At 36.5% G+C, this 19,257-nt stretch overlaps 2 pseudogenes; both read right to left on the bottom strand.

Moving 5' to 3' along the window:
* Window positions 1-5,620: 5,620 nt before the first annotated feature.
* On the bottom strand, window positions 5,621-6,543 carry LOC135232178 (olfactory receptor 52E1-like; annotated as a pseudogene).
* Window positions 6,544-14,651: 8,108 nt separating this feature from the next.
* LOC100676558 (olfactory receptor 52A1-like) lies at window positions 14,652-15,656 on the bottom strand (annotated as a pseudogene).
* Between the last annotated feature and the right edge of the window lie 3,601 nt (window positions 15,657-19,257).

The raw sequence follows: 19,257 nt of genomic DNA, 5'->3' as shown, positions 1-19,257 counted from the left end.
TCCTATCAGAACCTTTGGAATACAGTGAAAGCAGTGCTCAGAAGTCAATTTATATCAATAAATGCACACATCTGAAAAGAAGAAAGGGCCAAAATCAAAGAATTATCCCCACAACTTGAACAAATAGAAAGAGAGCAACAAAAGAAACCCTCAGGCCCCAGAAGAAAACAAATAATAAAAATTAGAGCAGGACTAAATGATACAGAAAATGGAAAACCAGTTGAAAGAATAGACAAGGACAAAAAGCTGCTTCTTTGAAAAAATCAACAAAATTGATAAACCATTAGCCAAACTGACAGAAGAAAAACCGGAGAGGAAGCAAATGACCCAAATAAGAAATAAGATGGGTGATATTAAAACAGACCCAAGTGAAATTAAAAAAGTCATATCAGATTACTATGAAAAAATGTATTCTAACAAATTTGAAAACCTAGAAGAAATGGATGAATTCCTAGAAACACAATATGTACCTAAACTAACACAAACAGAGGTAGAACAACTAAATAGACCCATAACAAAAGAAGAGATTGAAAAGGTAATCTAAAAATTACCACCTCCCCCCCGCAAAAAAAAAAAAAAAAAAAAAAAAGCCCTGTCCTGGACAGCTTCACTGCAAAGTTCTTCCAGACTTTCAGAGATGAGTTAACACCACTGCTACTAAAGGTATTTCAGAGCATAGAAATGGACAGAATACTCCCAAACTCATTCTATGAAGCCACCATATCCCTGATACCAAAACCAGGTAAAGACAACACACACACACACACACAAAATTACAGACCTATACCCATCAGTTCTGCTCTGTCCTATAGCGTCGCTATGAGTCGGAATCCACTCGAGGGCAGTGGGTTAGGTTTTAATTTTTGGATTCCTTATGAGGACCCCTGGTGGCGTAGTGGTTAAGTGCTACCGCTGCTAACCAAGAGGTCGGCAGTTCGAATCTGCCAGGTGCTCCTTGGAAACTCTATCGGGGCAGTTCTACTCTGTCCTATAGGGTCGCTATGAGTTTTTTAATCCGTTATGAACTTAGAAGCAAAAATCCTCAACAAAATTCTAGCCAACAGAATTCAACAACAGATCAAAAAAATACTTTCCCATGACCAAGTGGGATTCATACCAGGTATGCAGGGATGGTTCAACATTAGAAAAATAGTTAATGTAATCCATCATATAAATAAAACAGAAGACAAGAATCACATGATTTTATCAATTGATGCAGAAAAGGCATTTCACAAAGTTCAACACCCATTCATGATAGAAACTCTCAGCAAAATAAGGAATAGAAGGAAAATTCCTCAACATAATAAAGGACATTTATACAAAGTCAAAAGCCAACATCATCCTAAATGGAGAGAGCCTGAAAGCATTCCCCTTGAAATCGGGAACCAGACAAGGATGCCCTTTATCACTGCTCTTATTCAACACTGTGCTGGAGGTCCTAGCCAGAGCAATTAGGCTAGATAAAGAAATATAAAGGACACTCAGACTGGCAAGGAAGAAGTAAAATTATCTCTATTTGCAGATGACATAATCTTATACACAGAAAACCCTAAGGAATCCTCAAGAAAACTATTGAAACTAATAGTTCAGCAGATTATCGGAATACAAGATAAAAAAATAAACACATAAAAATCAGTTGGATTCCTCTAACCAACAAAAAGAACATCGAAGAGGAAACCACCAAGTCAATACTATTTACAGTAACCTCCAAGAAGATAAAATACTTAGGAATAAATCTTGCCAGAGATGTCAAAGACTTATACAAAGAAACCTACAAAACACTTCTGCAAGAAACCAAAAAAGACCTACATAAGGGGAAAAACATACCTTGCTCATGGATTGGAAGATATAACATTATAAAAATGTCTATCCTACCAAAAGCGATCTATAGATGTAATGCATTTCCAATCCAAATTCCAATGACATTCTTTAATGAGATGGAGAAAAAAATCACCAACTTCATATGGGAGGGCAAGAGGCCCTGGAAAAGTAAAGCATTACTGAAAAAGAACAAGAAAGTGGGAGGCCTCACTCTACCTGATTTTAGAATCTATTATACCGCCACAGTAGTCGAAACAGCCTGGTACTGGTACAACAACAGATACATAGACCAATGGAACAGAATTGAGAATCCAGACATAAATCCATCCACATATGATAATTGAAAATGTTCCCAAAATAGTTGAATGGGGAAAAGAGAGTCTTTTTAACAAATCCTGCTGACATAACTGGATATCCATCTGCAAAAAAAAGAAACAAGACCCATACCTCACTCCATGCACAAAAATGAGCTCAAAATGAATCAAAGACCTAAATATAAAATCTAAAATGATAAAGATAATGGAAGAAAAGATAAGGACAATGTTAGGAGCCCTAAAACATGGCATAAACAGTATACAAAACATTATTAAGAATGCAGAAGAAAAATTAGATAACTGGGAGCTCCTAAAAATCAAATACCTATGCTCATCCAAAGACTTCACCAAAAGAGTAAAAAGATTACCTACAGACTGGGAAAAGTTTTTAGCTATGACATTTCCAGTCAGCACCTGATCTCTAAAATCTACATGATACTGCAAAAACTCAACTACAAAAAGACAAATAACCCAATTAAAAAAATGGGCAAAAGATATGAACAGACACTTCACTAAAGAAGACATTCAGGTAGCTAACAGATATATGAGGAAATGCTCACGATCATTAGCCATTAGAGAAATGCAAATCAAAACTACAATGAGATTTCATCTCACTCCAACAGGGCTGGCATTAATCCAAAAAACACAAAACGATAAATGTTGGAGAGGCTGTAGAGTGATTGGAACACTTATACACTGCTTGTGGGAATGTAAAATGGTACAACCACTTTGGAAATGGATTTGATGCTTCCTTAAAAAGCTAGAAATAGAACTATCATATGATTCGGCAATCCCAATCCTTGGAATATATCCTAGAGAAATAAGAACCTTTACACAAACAGATATATGCACACCCATGTTCATTGCAGCACCGTTTACAATAGCAAAAAGATGGAAGCAACCAAGGTGCCCGTCAACGGATGAATGGATAATTTATGGTATATTCACACAATGGAATATTACACATTGATAAAGAACAGTGATGAATATGTGAAACATTTCATAACATGGAGGAATCTGGAAGGCATTATACTAGGTGAAATTCTTCAGTTGCAAGAGGACAAATATTGTATAAGACCTCTATTATAAGAACTCGAGAAATAGTTTAAACAGAGAAGAAAATGTTCTTCGATGGTTACAAGAACGGGGAAGGGGGGAGGGTTTAGAGGGTATTCACTAATTAGATAGTAGATAAGAACTACTTTAGCTGACGGGAAAGACAACACACAATACAGGTGAGGTCAGCACAAATGGGCTAAACCAAAGGAAAGAAGTTTTCTAAATAAACTGAATGCTTCGAAAGCCAACGTAACAGGCACGGGGCTTTGGAGACCATGGTTTCAGGGGACATCTAAGTCAGTTGGCATAATATAATCTATTAAGAAAACATTCTGCATCCCACCTTGATGAGTGGCATCTGGGGTCTTACATGCAAGCAAGTGGCCATCTAAGATACTTCAATTAGTCTCTACCCACATGGATCAAAGGAGAATGAAGAACACCGAGGACACAAGGTAATAATGAGTCCAAGAGACAGAAAGGGTCACACAAGTCAGAGACTGCATCAGCTTGAGTCCAGAAAAACTAGATGGTGCCTGGCTACAACCTATGACTGCCCTGACAGGGAACACAACAGAGAACCCCTGAGGGAGCAAGAGAGCAGTGGGATGCAGGCCCCAAATTCTCATAAAAAGATCAGACTTAATGGTCTGACTGAGACTAGAATGACCCCTGTAGTCTTGGCCCCCAGACCTTCTGCTGGCCCAGGGTAGGAACCATTCCCCAAGCCAACTCTTCAGACAGGGATTGGACTAGAGAATGGGTTGGAGAGGGTTGCTGGTGAGGAGTGAGCTCCTTGGGTCCAGTGGACACTTGAGACTATGTTGGCATCTCCTGCCTGGAGGAGAGATGAGATGGTAGAGGGGCTTAGAAGCTGGTGAAATGGACGAAAAGAGAGAGTGGAGGGAGGTAGTGGGCTGTCTCATTAGGGGGAGAGCAATTGGGAGTATGTAGCAAGGTGTGTGGGAAGTTGGTAGCAAGGTGTATATAATAAGGTTTTGTGTAAGAGGCTTACTTGATTTGTAAACTTTCATTTAAAGCACAACAAAAATTTAAATAAAAAGCTCTTGTTATTGTTACCATCAAGACAACTCTAACTCATGGTAACCTTATGTATGACACAATGAAACATTGCCCAATCCTGCGCCATCTTCATGATCATTGGTATGTTTGAGTCCATTGTTGTGACTATTAAAATTTCCTAGAAGTCGGATAATAAATACATAGCTAAAATTTTAGTTTCTTTTTTCCTCCCCAGTATTTCACATTTTTTTTTTTTTTTTATTTAGTCCTTTCTATACTTAATGTCAGAAACCCTGGTGGCATAGTGGCTAAGTACTATGGCTGCTAACCAAAGGGTTAGCAGTTCGAATCCGCCAGGCACTCCTTGGAAACTCTATGGGGCAGTTCTACTCTGTCCTCATAGGGTCGCTATAAGTCGGAATTGACTCAACAGCAGTGGGTTTTATACTTAATGTCAATAATGTCACATAGAGCTTGAAAACAGTGAGTGATGTCACCTGGAACTAGAGGCCCATTGACCTCCTCTCCACCACATCCCACATACAACAACATCAAAAACAAGCAAAAACACTTGGGTAATGCTGGAATTGGGACACTATTGGTAATTCCAACATTTCGTAACAGTGAATTCCCTCCACGGGGTTCGAAAAAATAAAAAAAAAAAAAAAGGCAGACAAAACCTTGAGAAAAGAATGGTTAATTTGCAACCGAACACACCTTTAAAGTAACAAAGACTATACGTTTACTAAGATTACAAAGTTCATATGATTCTGTTCAGAGGAAAAATCTTACCTTTTTCACATAATTATATTCACAGCAGCACACCATATCTTTAGACATTAACATGGCAAAGTCAAGAATAAAGTTTCATGCTAGGAGTATGAAAAATGGTTCAGTCACTATTATATTCAGGTCCAGCACTAGTCAGGGTGACCAACTTTTTTTTGTTGTTGTTAAACTGAGCATATGGAGTGCTTTGTAGTCTTTTTGTTTGTTTCACTTGGTTATGGTTTAAACTGACTGTGACTGTGGAATGTAATGTGCTTCGTCATAATGAAGGCACAAAAAGTGTTGAATTTTTCCACACAAGGGACTTGTATTATTTCCAAAGTAAGAAAAAAAAAATTTTTTTTCTTACTTTTATTTCCAAACAATGAGAAAATACGAAACTCTTTTATTCATATATTTAGTATGCACTTGGCTTTCCATTTATGGTTTTGAGAAAGAGGCTTCAGAGATCAAAGGTTTGTCATTGACAGGCCTTCTCCAAACAGTCTGTGATGTCTTCCAAATATTTTCCTCCCCTTTTGAACATAGAGACTCAGTGCCACTCTTTTATTAAATTTGATTCTTTATGAATACAAGAATTATTATTTTTTTTTCTTAGAAAATGTTTTCAGCACTCACTGTCTAATCTGTTTAGCTCTGACATCATCAATTACAGGATTGAGAGCAAGTGGAATGACCACAAAGAAATTAGCAAGATGGATATGAATGTAAAGTGGTATATTCTGGCCAAAGCTCTCTGTCATCAATGAAAAAAATGCAGGTGTGTAGAAAGCCAATATGACACATGCGTGAGAGCCACAGGTGCTGATTGCTTTGAGCCAGACATCACAGAGTCAAAAGATAGTACTAAGGACCAGGACAATGGCCATGATATCAAACACCTGAATAGAAATGGCACATAAGCCATACATGATGTAACCTTGATGCTGTCACAATACAGGTGGGACATGCCCATATATTCACAGTAGGTATGGGGGATGATATGGTATCCACAGAAGGGCAGTCTGGGGATGAGGAAAACAAAGGAAATTGCAGTGGCTAAGGGTCTCAAGGAAACCCTGGTGGCATAACAGTTAAGTGCTATGGCTGTTAAACAAAGGGTCGCCAGTTTGAATCCACCAGGCACTCCCTGGAAACTCTATGGGGCAGTTCTACTCTGTCCTATAGGGTCGTTACGGGTCAGAATCGACTCAATTGCACTGGGTTTAGTCTTTTTGGTTTAAGGGTTTCAAGAGGATGATCAATGGTATAATTGATACCACTTTGTTAGCGCCAATGTGTAGTGAAGAGTGTTACAGACAGCCACATATTGATCACAGGCAATGGACACGAGCATAGCTGACTCCATGCCAGTGCGTAGGTGTAGGAAGAACATCTGGATGAGGCAGCCCTCAAGGGAGATTACTCTTAGTTTGATCCAGAATATGCCAAGCATCTTGGGGATGGTGGATATAGATAGTCCCAGATCGATAGATGACAGAATGGTCAAGAAGTAGAACATGGGCTGGTAGAGGCTACTCTTAGTCTGAATCACAAAAAGTATGCAGAATCATTTACACATAAAATATCAGATTCATATACATTTTCTTGGCTTGAATACCTCTCTCTCTCTTTTTTTTTTATTACAGGTATTGGATATTAGAGGCAGATATCAAAATCAATATCTGCAAGACAAACTCCTGTTTATTGCTCTATAGTTTCTGGAAAATCCCCACAATGCAGATACATATCCCAGAATGCTGGTGTGTGTCTTCCTGGTCATGATGCAGTAGACAACTGAGTTGAGTGCAGGAGGCACCAACAAGTAGACGTAGCCCATGATAACATGAATTATAGGTGGCGTATACTTTCCAAAGCAGTGAATGGTGGACACCCTCAACAGAGGAACGTAGACCAGCAGTACAGCACAGATGTGGGAAACACAGGTACTGAGGGCCTTGACTTTACTTCTTCCTCCTGGGAGGCAATACTCGGCACTGTTGTCAGGATTTTCACATAGGAGAGCAGAATGAGCACAAAGTCAACCCCAAATGTGGTGATAATTACAATGAGACCTAAGTGGCTGTTAGTATGGTGTTCAGAGCAGGACTGCTTAATAATATCTAGGTGTCAAAACCAACAAACCCTGTGCCGTCGAGTCAATTCCGACTCATAGTGACCCTATAGGGAAACCCTGATGGTGTAGTGATTAAGTGCTATGGCTGCTAACCAAAGGGTTGGCAGTTCGAATCTGCCAGGCACTCCTTGGAAACTCTACAGGGTGTTGAGGGTGTCCACTATTCACTGCTTTGGAAAGTATACTCCACCTATAATTCATGTTATCATGGGCTATGTTTACTTGTTGGTGCCTCTACTCTGTCCCTACAGGGTCTCTATATTTAGGTTTAGCTGGTAGAAATGGGAAAATACATTGTACTCACATAATTTTAGTTGCTTTATGAGGACACAGGCTGGGATATGGACAAAAACTGCCCATAACACAAACACCAGAGAAATGTTTACAACATTAGCACTGTTCAGGATGGTAGTGTACCTGAGGACATTGAAAATGGCTACATAGCAGTCATAGACAGTGGGATATCTAAGTCCATCATGGAAAAAATGTGGACGAAGTACATCTGGCCAAGGCATGCATCAAAGTATATTTCGAGATCATTGAACAAGAAAATTTTAAGCATCGTAGGTAAGGTGGTGACACAGAGGCCCAAGTCACTGATGGCCAGTATGGAAAGAAAGAAGTACATGGGTTCATGCAGTGATTGTTCCACCCAGACCACTTTCAATATGATGCTGTTGCCCATAATGACAACTGTGTATAAGGCACAGAAGAGGATGGAGATCTGAGGCTGATAAACCTCCAAGCCAGAGAGAACAGAAAGCAGCAAAGGTAGGAAATTAGTGCTGTTGAAAAGCCTCATAATTAATATGCTCGAGTACTAAATCTTCGTCCTTAAAATGACAAAGAATAGTAGTTACATTATCATCACAATTATCATCAAAAACATTAGTATTCATTTTTTTCTCTATTTGTTCTGTCTACCTTATTTATCCTGATTACTTGATCAACTTATACCTATTGAATCTATAACCAGATAATGACTTATGGAGACAAACATTGGCTCTACAAACTTTGAGTATAAATACAAGCTGTCATTTTCAATTTTGGATATTTGGTACGTCTTAATAAACTTTTCATCTGGCATAATAGACATATATTGTACTATGGGTTTAAGATATTGGCAATCAATCGCTATTTGACATAATCTCCACATTTCCACTGAGTCATACATAATGAAAAAAAACTAATATAAAAGTCAATTAGCACAATCACATAAAAGAATATCTGTGAAGTTCATTAATAAATCATACTACAGCCATACTTTCAAATACGTATGTTTTTCTGATTAAAAATTTAAAACATTTTTTATAGAAGATGGAAGATAAATGAATGTAGAGAAATATTTTTAAAAGAAAAAAATAGATAACGAAACCACAATAATATTTTGTTGAACATATTTTACTTGTGTGTGTGTGTGTGTGTGTGTATTCTTATCCCTCTGACAACATGGGCACATTTGATGCTACCAAATATGTTTTAAATATTCTGTTATTTAGCATATGATTATACTATTACTAAATAATTCAAGGAATCCAATATTTTTATTTATGAACAAAAATATGTAAGGAAAGATATCTTTAGAAATATCTCTCTGAGAAAATAAAATACTTTTACTGAGAAAGATATATTTAAATTAATGGAGGAAACTCACAATTTTGGAATTTATCATTGAGAAATCATTTCTTTTTAAATAAAATTTTTATTTTGCTTGAGGATTACCTGTATGGACTGAAGCCTCTCTCTTTTTATTTTTTAAAATATTTTCTGGACTATAAATTATGTTGATGAGCTATTTAAAATTTATTTTTATTTATTAACTTTTATGTTTTTTTTGTTTGTTTTCTGGAGGTGTTGTGGGTGTCACACCTACCTGACAAATCTTCACCTTGTGTGAATCTAAATATTATCCAATTTCTTCAGGTGTACCTACATACCTGTGTACTATGGCAGGAAAATCATATGAACTGGCAGATTTGCCAAACTCAACTTTCAAAGCCAACATAATTTTTTTTTTATTGAGTATAGTGTTCTATTTAGTGAAATCACTAATATAAAATTCTTAACTATTCTCAAAATCTTAACCTTCTTCCTCTTCTTCACTCTTACTGATAACCTTTTTGCAAACTTCAAAGATATAACAGAGAAAAGTGAAGCAACTCCAACTTTGCTTCATCAGTTCTACTAAAAATTTACCTTAGTTTTTCCTTCCTCGAGGTGAATATATAGCTAAATGCACAACCAGAATGAAAATTAAAAATTAATAGCATGGCAAGGTAAATATGAAATTCTTCTATAATTATAAAAAATAGAATATAACTACATTATTCTGAAAATAAAGCATAATGTCAGGAAAAAAGCCCTGCCAATATTGTCATATTATATTCCTTAATTTGTAAAAACAATAGAATAGTGAACTAAAAATTAACAGGGTGACCAATAGAACAGATTAGTTATTCCCAAATTCGACTATATTTGGAAATTGTAAGGTAATACAAATACAGTTGGAAATTTTAGAGCAATTGTATGTATAACAAAAGGGAGATCAAAGCAAATGGTATAGCAGAAAACTTAACTAATATTTGAAAAAATGAATTTTTTTAGATTCTCAGTTTACACAGTTGGTCAGATAAATTTTAAATTAAGAACTAAATTAAACATAAATCTAAAAAGCAGTTTAATTTTTTTTAATATAACAGTAATGAGAAGCCATAAGAAATCATGCAGATGTAGCTATCAAAAAATAGACTCCTCTGAAAGAAATTTTAAGAAAGTGCTTCCAGACTAAGAAATTTGTCATGTCTTAATCAGCTTTAGCCAAGTTATACATTTAATACAATAAGGATAGAAAGGGAACCCCCAGCTCCTGCCGCAGAAGGAACTAAATGAACAGTCTATCAGGACACTTGAGAAATTTGCTTTATCACTGATAAAAAAAGAAGATAAACTTTTCCATTTTTGGCAATAATAATTATAAATATAACTTGAAGAAGTATATGTCAACAATAGAAATTAACATATAATCTGACATTAAGTTGTTTTGAATTCTGTAGTCCCAGCCAGTTTAAGAGGGTTCTTTTGAGAAAATTGAATATACCTCAAGCAGTATATATTTCATGTCTTTCTGAGGGGGACAAAAAAGACTGGAAGATCACTTCCAAAACATCTTTTTAAACAAGGTTGTAATGGAGCCTTGGTGACAGAATGGTTAAGAGCTTGGCTGTTAACCAGAAGGTCAGCAGCTGGAATACATCAGTCATTCCTTGGAAACCCTATGGGGCAGTCCTACTCTGTCCTGTAGGGTCGCTATGACTTGGAGTTGACTCAATGGCAACGGATTTGTTGTTTTTGGCTTTTAGTGACAAAGTGTATATGTGGTGAGTATATCTGTGTGAGTGGTGTGCATGCAGATGCAGGTGCACATGTACGTGTGTGTGTCTACATGTGAGAGTTTATGAATAATGCAGTCAACAAAATTTCTAAAACACACCTACCAGAGTCTCTTATAACCTGGGAGTCACAAAGGAATCTTGACAAATGAGTCATGTTTTGTATGATTGAGATTCCCCAATCTTAGGCTTCAAATAACTATTTAGACTATATTTTTCCAGTGGGAAAATTTACACTTGTTCATTTGAAATGAGAGCTGCTCTTTTTCTAATTAACAAAATTTATAAGCAATTAAATAGATGTATATATTAACATCATTGATCTCTAAAACAGAGTGCTTATATAAGATACTTAACATAACTTTTCTGTTAAAATACAAGCATATAAGAAAACAATATACAATTCACAAAACACTAACAGACAAAATATTAATTGCATCACAATTATTTCCTTATAAATATAATGCCACACAATTCATCTTCAAACCAATACACTTTGAGAGTGAAAAGAGAAATTGGTAAAAAGCAATAAAGATTCAGACAACCTGAAGTTGTAGGGTTGCTCTATCTACAGGGAAAAAGAAGGGAGCAGGACATAGAGATACAAGGAAATACAAAAATAAATAATATACAAGAAGGACCTCACACAGATCAATGCTAGTATGCCAAAAAATGAGTTGTATGAATAAACCAACCTTTTAACCTGAGGTTGAAACAGTACTATTCTATGTATGCAATGATTCCTATAACTGGAGTCAAAATGTGTTGAAAAACATCTTCGCCATGTTTGGAGCATGAAATGGGCCTGCCGATAAATCCAGATGTATCTGGGCTGTTGTGAATGGTAATGCCAGTTGTCAGCTAATGGTTACAGGTCAAGCAAAGTCATGATACCTAACTGAAGAGGAGGATTTTATACCTGTAAGTCCATAGACCCACAGACCAACAGGCTTTGGCTTCTATCCATTCTGGTAATTATGTAAGTGTCCCCTCCATGAGATAGGGCAAATCAGATGTACAATTAGTTGCCAATGAAAAGGGCTAAACAGGGCTGTAGAAAATAAAGCTGAGCATTTAGTCCAGTAGCCACACCATGTTTGTAATGATTCAGGGTGCTAGAGCTGCTGGGTCAACTCTTACCCCACTAAAGCTCCAACGTAGGGAGAATCACCTAGGAAGTGAGTGCCCACTTGAAGGCTTGGAGTTCCTTTAGGACAGCTAAACTTCAAGGTCAGATGCAACAGTGACAGTAGAAGTTTGACTTGGGTGATATTTTATGGGCAACACGGGTGAAGCAGGTGGCAGCAACAGAAACAATATGGTAACATCTGTGCCCCTGCACATTAAAGCTTCTTTTGATGAGACTGTTGGACTAGTGTACTCTATACCAGAATCTAACAAACTCTGTCTGCTATTACCTAGTAAGAGACATTGGAGAATTTTGCAGACTTAAAATCTCCCTAAAATGTGGGACCCTGATTTGGTGTTTTTAAAGCTCAAGTCAGAAAAAAATATTAATAAATGTTGGTTATTCTGTGACTAGAAATATGATTATGCTTTAAAACTTGATGAAACCTCAACTTTAATAATGATGTAGGTACATTTGTCATTTTGATGTTATAAAAATGATATACTAATGTTTGATGCATTAATTATTTTGTGAATGCTATTTATTTATTGTAAGCTTATTTGTGATACCATGTATAAGTAATTAGTGTCACTGAACTGTACTTGTAAAAAAATGTTGAAATTAAAATATTTTCCTATATATATGTGTATATATATATTTACCACAATTAAAAAAAAGAGAAAATCTACAACAAACCACACAAATGCACACAACCAAAGATATGGCAGATCTAGACAAATTAAATGACCAAAGCAAAAATCTCACTGGTTATGTTATAGAAAGGATATCAATGACCTGTATGAAAGTGCCCTCTAAAACTGAGGTACTTGGCATAATTAAATGGCTGACACAAATCTGAATCGGACTCCATTTTGTCCTAGACCCCTGCTTCTGCTTTTTAGAATATGTGACCCATGACCACACTTTGACTAAAATAACTTGTTCTGCAACATTCTGAGGTGGCCCACCCAGAATGTTATAAGAAACAGAAGGAATCAGCTCCAGAATGCAGGAAACTGTGGCTAAGTTTGAGTACTCCAGCCAATAAAAATCCTTGGTAAATGAGCCTTAGGACAGCATGTTGAATGTCAACCAATCAAATGTATCTCCCTACTTTTTGCAACTCTGTACAAAATTCCTCAAAACTGTGTATAAAAGATGTGCTTCCTGATTTGCAAATCTTTGAATTTGAATAAAACTCTTATTTTAAAGAAACTCTCCTCCATTTTTAACACCTGTTAGATAATATAAATGCTTGTGATCATAGACATAGTTTTATTTAGGCTCTTTTTTAAGCTTAAAGTGTTAATCAAAGGTCACTCAGTGGAAGGAATAAAAATAAAGGATGATTAAAAAAAAAATCATTTGCTTCCAGAGACAAACTTGACCTTAGTGGAACTTTCTTGCCCTATTCCTCTGGACACTTAACTCTTTCAAGACACAATTATTTTCTCCTTTGATTTTTCTGTTTATACTACATGTTTTCACTAATAGAAGGCATGCTGATTAAAAGACCAAGTCAGAATTTTTGCTCTGAGTTATGGATTTTCAGACCCATTATGTGGGATCACGTATTTGCCAGCGGACCGTGGATGTAGTAAATACTGGAGATATGAGTTGAGGATAAAATCATTCTTTTTTAATTTTCTTAAATTTTATTTTTTGAGAATCAGCAAAACATGAGGGAAAACATGAAGGCACCTGGCAATGGCTACAAATACATTTTATTCTAGTCTCCTTCTTAGCTTTCATATTATTTTTCATGCAATTTTTCAAAACTTGGTAAATGCATTCTCCCTTAGCCAAAACAGTATTTACAGCCCATAGAAATAAACTTGAGGAATTTTTTTATCACAGGAAAATTACCACTACAATGCATTCTTCATTACTGCAAAAGCTGTACTAAACATGTCAAATAAATAAAACTGAAGGAATTTGAATCTAAGGAAAATAGGTTTTCTCTCTCCTGATTAAAAGCAGACTAATACACAGACAAATTTTGTAGCAAGAAAGGGCAGTAGATACTTTAATGAATCGTTAACTTTTGGAATCTTTACATAATGATGTTTACTGTATCAGCAAATATAATACAGGTTAAGTTAATGCTACTTGGTATTTGCTAATGAAGGAAACCCTTCAAACTTGTAAATTATTCTTGTGTGAACTGTCATACCAAATTGTATTTAACAGAGATGACTGGGACTAAAAAATGTGATTTTCTTTTTTAATATCAGTCATTCGTGGTTTCTTTTTTTATTTATTAATATTTTTATTTTGTCCTTAGTTTTGTGATCACTTGTATTACATTCCATTAATTTCTGGTCCTGTCTTTATTATTTACATCACTCTACTTATTTTTGTTTAATTTGCTCCCTTTTTCCTTATTTTTCATGGTAGAAATTTAGACCACTGATTTATTTTATTTAAGTAGAAAGCAATACAACCAGCCACTACATAATACACATTTTTCAAGGACACACAAAACAGACCCTATGCTGCACCATAAGACAATTCTTAATGTATTTTAAAGAATATGTTCTCCTACAACAATGTGATTAAACTAGAATTCAATTACAAAAGGTTATATAAAACCCTCAACAATTTGGATATTAAACAATACACATCTCATAATCCCATGAGTTACTGAAAAAATCACAATGGAAATTAAACACATTGCAAACAAAAGAGGAATAAAGTACTTAGTGCAACAAAAGTGCTATTTAAAGAGAAATCCATAACTTAAGTTCACATATTTCAAAAGAATAATGCTTGAAATCAATGATATAAGTGTATTATAAAGAAGTTAAAAAAAAAGAACTGCAAAAAATTTTAAAATATAAAAGGAAGAAAATGATAAATATAAAATTAGAAAGAAAAAGGAATGCCTATATTATAGGCATAGTATCCTACATAACCTGAACACATTTTATGTCCCACTAGATAGAGTTGTGAGATAAATGCCTCTTGGATTGAGCATAGTGATTGGGAGTCCCCGGTAATAAGCAAAGAGTCTAACTAATCTCCATCTTTAGGAAGTAAATATATCCTCTCCATGGCCATAAACACTTCATAGATAACTGTGACTTAAGATACAGAAGAAAAATCTGTGCCACCCACTTGAAGATTATTTTTTACACCATAGACAATAGGGTTGAGTGCAGGTGGCACAAGCAGGTAGATGGTAGACAGAAGAATGTGGGTAGAGGGGGCAACATGTCCAAAATGGTGGCTGAAAAATGAGAAGAAAGCAAGAATATAAAACTCAAGGAAGACAAAAATATGAGCTGTGCATGTGTTAAAGCTTTGAGTCATACCTCCTTTTGGTTTAGATGGACAACAGCCTGGAAAATCAGGATGTAGGATACGAGAATAAAAATCATGTCAAATCCCAGAATTGTAAAACCTACAAAGAGACCACATGTTTTATTGACTCGAATGTCTTCTGCAGCCAGCTCGACCACAGCCATGTGCTCATGGTAAGTATGACCAATAACAGTGGATTGGAAAAGATACAATGTTTTGATTAGAATTGGTAATAGGCCCACAAGCACTGTTGCCCTGATGGCCACCACCAACATCATCCAAACCAGGACGGAAAGTGTAAGGATAGTTGTGTGACTCAGAGGGTCACAGATGGCAGCATAGCAGTCAAAGGCCACGGCCAACAGGATGGCAGATTCCATGCACTGCAAGGTGTGGATGAAGAAGAGCTGGGCTAGGCAGACATCAAAGACCAAGGAACGAGAGCCGAACCAGAAGATGGCCAACATCTTGGGAGCAATGGCTAAATAGAGCCCTACATCAGCTGCAGCCAACACTGCCAGGAGGATGTACATGGGCTGATGCAGGCTGCATTCTGCAGGGATAACGATCAGAAAAATGATGTTTCCCAGAAGAGCTACCAGGCACACTGCAAAGAAGGAAAACCCAATCTAAAACTGCACATGCTCTGGGCCAGGGATGCCAATCAGAGTCACTGTTCTGGGGTCCAGATATGACAAGTTGAAGGATGCCATGGGGGGCTAGGGATATCTTATCTCACCAGTGATTTTGATACCTGCAAAAGGAAAGCTTGAAGGGGTGATAAAAAGACCATCGATCTCACTCTCATCCAGATATTTTGAACACTGAACAAATAACCTCAGTGCTTTGGACAGGTGATCCTGAAGGTCTAGACTACATGCTAGGGGAGTAGAAGCAGTTTTGCAAAACCTTCACTAGAGCCATTTTTGAAGGTAAATATCAGGAGAAAGATTGAGAATTTCTTACTTAGCTCTTGTGGAAATGAGAACCATGACTCTGAAAGCACTGGTTGTTTGTGTCTTCCATGATCTGTAGGTTGGGCTGCCTGAAGAGTCATCATTATCCTTTTCTTTTTTGTTTACCTCTAGATTCCAGCCCAATTTCATTGCATTTGGAAATGACCCTGCAGCCTTTGAGGTCCCAGAAGAGATTCTTTTTCTGTTGACCTGTAAGCATTAGTGCATAGTCCTATGAGATCTTTCCCTCTCAGAGGCACTGTCCCTGGTCCCAGGAAGGAGGTTATTTGTCCCTGTATCTTTGGAATTGGCTATCAAATAGGGTTTGGTAGTGGAGAGTTTAATTTTCTTGTATTTACTCACTCTTTTAGCAAAATAATCAAGTCAAAAAACAGATCAAAACACTGCCTGGTCCTGCGTCATCCCCACAATCATTGCTATGTTTGAGTCCATTGTTGCAGCCACTGTATCAATCCATCTTGTTGAGGGCCCTCCTCACTTTTGCTGACCCTCTACCTTACAAGCATGATGTCCTGCTCCAGTGGCTGGTCCCGTCTGATAACATGATCAAAGTATATGAGACAAAGTCTTACCGTCCTTGCTTCTAGGGAGCATTCTGCGTGTACTTCTTCCATGACCGATTTGTTCATTCTTTTGGCAGTCCACAGTATATTCAGTACTCTTCACCAACACCCTAAATCAAACGCATCAATTCTTCTTTGGTCTTCCTTATTCATTGCCCAGGTTTTACATGAATATGAGGCCATCATAAATATCATGGATTGGGTCAGGCATACCTTAGTCTTCAAAGTGATATCTTTGCTTTTCAACACTTACTTGTTAGGTGCCATAGAGTTGGCTCTGGTTCATAGCGACCATATGTACAACAGAAGTAAACCCTGACTGATCCTGTGCCATCCACATAATCATTATGCTTGATCCTATCCATCTTGTTGAGGGTCTTCCTCTTTTCACTGACCCTCTACCTTACCAAGCATGATGTTCTTCTCCAGGGACTGGCCCCTCCTGATAATCTGCCTAAAGTATATGAGGCAAAGTCTCTCCATACTTGCTTCTAAGGAGCATTCTGGCTGTACTTCTTCCAAGACAGATTTTTTTGTCCTTGCAGTCTATGGTATCTTCCAAACCCTTCACCAACATCATAATTCAAATGCATTAGTTGTTCTTTGGACTTCATTCATTGCCCAGCTTTCACATGCATAGGAGGCAATTGAAAACACCCTGGCTTGGGTCAGGCACACTTAGTCTTCAAGGTGACACCTTTGCTTTTTAACACTTTAAGGAGTTCTTTTGCAGCAGATTTGCTCAATGAAATGAGTCTTTGGATTTCTTACTGCTGCTTCCATGGGCGTTAATTGTGGATACAAGTAAAATGAAATCCTTGACAGCTTCAGTATTTCCCTTGTTTATCATTATGCTGCTTTTTGGTCCAGTTGTGAGGATTTTTGTTTTCTTTATGTTAAGGTATAATCCATACTGAAGGCTGTGGTCTTTGATCTTTGTCAGTAAGTGTGTCAAGTCCTCTCCACTGTCAGCAAGCAAGGTTGTGTCATCTGCGTATCACAGGTTGTTAATAAGACTTCCACCATTCCTGGTGATACATTTTTCTAATATAGTCCAGCTTCTTAGTTTATTTGCTCAGGATTCAGATTGAATAAATATAGTAAAAGAATACAACCCTAATGCACACATTTCCTGATTAAAAGCCACACTGTATCCGCTTCTTCTGTCCTAATGACCCCCACCTCTTGATCTATGTACAGGTTTCACATGAGCAGAATTAAGTGCTCTGGGATTCTCAGTTATCCAGAATTTATTATGATCCTCACAGTGAAATGCCTTTTCATAGTCAATATATACATATATACAGGTATATATAATATATATATATTATATATATATATATACACATATATATGTGTGTGTGCATGCATATATATATATATATATATACCAGAATATAATGGAAACCCTGGTGGCGTAGCGGTTAAGTGCTATGGCTGCTAACCAAGAGGCCGGCAGTTCAAATCCGCCAGGCGCTCCTTGGAAACTCTATGGGGGAGTTCTACTCTGTCCTATAGGTTTGCTATAAGTCATAATCGACTCAACAGGAGTGGGTTTGGTTTTTGTTTGGTTTAGTATATAGTACTATCTATAAAAAAAAAAAAAAATTTATTCTTCCAAGTAGTTATCAAATGACCATAGTCAAAACAAGACGGTGATATCCTAACTAGTTTTCAGATCTTCTTACAGTAAAAAACTGTCATGTGATTTTAAAAAATACTTTTGATAATTATTCTTTAATTGCTTAGTGAGTAGTAGGAATAACAAGGAGAATGCAATGCGTCTAAATTACATTGAATACAGTTCCTATGAGACAGAACAAGGACATGAGCTAGATGATCCTTAACTTTTTAAAATAATCTACCTTTAGTCAAATAAGGGATTGTGTTGTCCCTGGTTACTGAGTGAAAGGGGAAGAAATGGGGATGATAAATGATTTTGAACAGAGGCAATGGGGCAAAAACGGGATTTTGTGTTCCATTTTCAACCTGTAGAGGAATGAGCTATTAGGTTAAACGGAAGAGATACTACAGCTTTTCAGGACATATGACATATCTATCTTTCTCCTACTTTACATACCACTCAAACACTTCCACATTCTCACAGGTACAAATGGTAAGTCATCTCTAAATTATCTAGTTTCTTTTTCAGTAAATTAGGAAACAGAGTTAATGGACATCCAGACGACTAGAACATAGAAACCCTGGGAACCACCTTTCATAAGTTATTAATTATGTCAGGGCCAGAAATATAAGAAGGGACCAAGTTATTTGTAAAATCTTTGCAAGTCTAAATTACATTAGCCTATCTACTCTCTCCTTTGTTGATGAAAAAACTTAAAGGTAAAGAGATGGCATAAAAATAGAGAAATAAATTATTAAGACAATATTTAAAATTCATTCTATTCATTTTCTCCAAAATAAACACCCACCTCTGCCTCTTAAAAACCCACCCCAAATTCTTAAATCAGGCAAAATCTTCACAAGAAAGGAAAATTAATGACCGATATCTATTATGACCATCAACACAAAAGTCTTCAACAAAATGGTAGCAAACCAAATCCATAGCATATAAAAGGGATTGTACAGTATGACTAATTGAAATTTATCTCAGTAAGGGAAGATTGTTTTAACATATAAAAATTAATGTAATACTATATATTAATAGGATAAAATACCAAAAAATACATGGCCATCTCAATAGAATCAGAAAAGCGTTTGCCGTAGAGCAATATTCTTTCATTATTAAAAACAAAATAAAAAACTCGACAAAC

This window comes from Loxodonta africana, chromosome 7 (genome assembly GCF_030014295.1).
Source record: "Loxodonta africana isolate mLoxAfr1 chromosome 7, mLoxAfr1.hap2, whole genome shotgun sequence".
Taxonomy (NCBI): Eukaryota; Metazoa; Chordata; class Mammalia; order Proboscidea; family Elephantidae; genus Loxodonta; species Loxodonta africana.
This window is presented reverse-complemented; position numbering and strand designations above follow the sequence as displayed.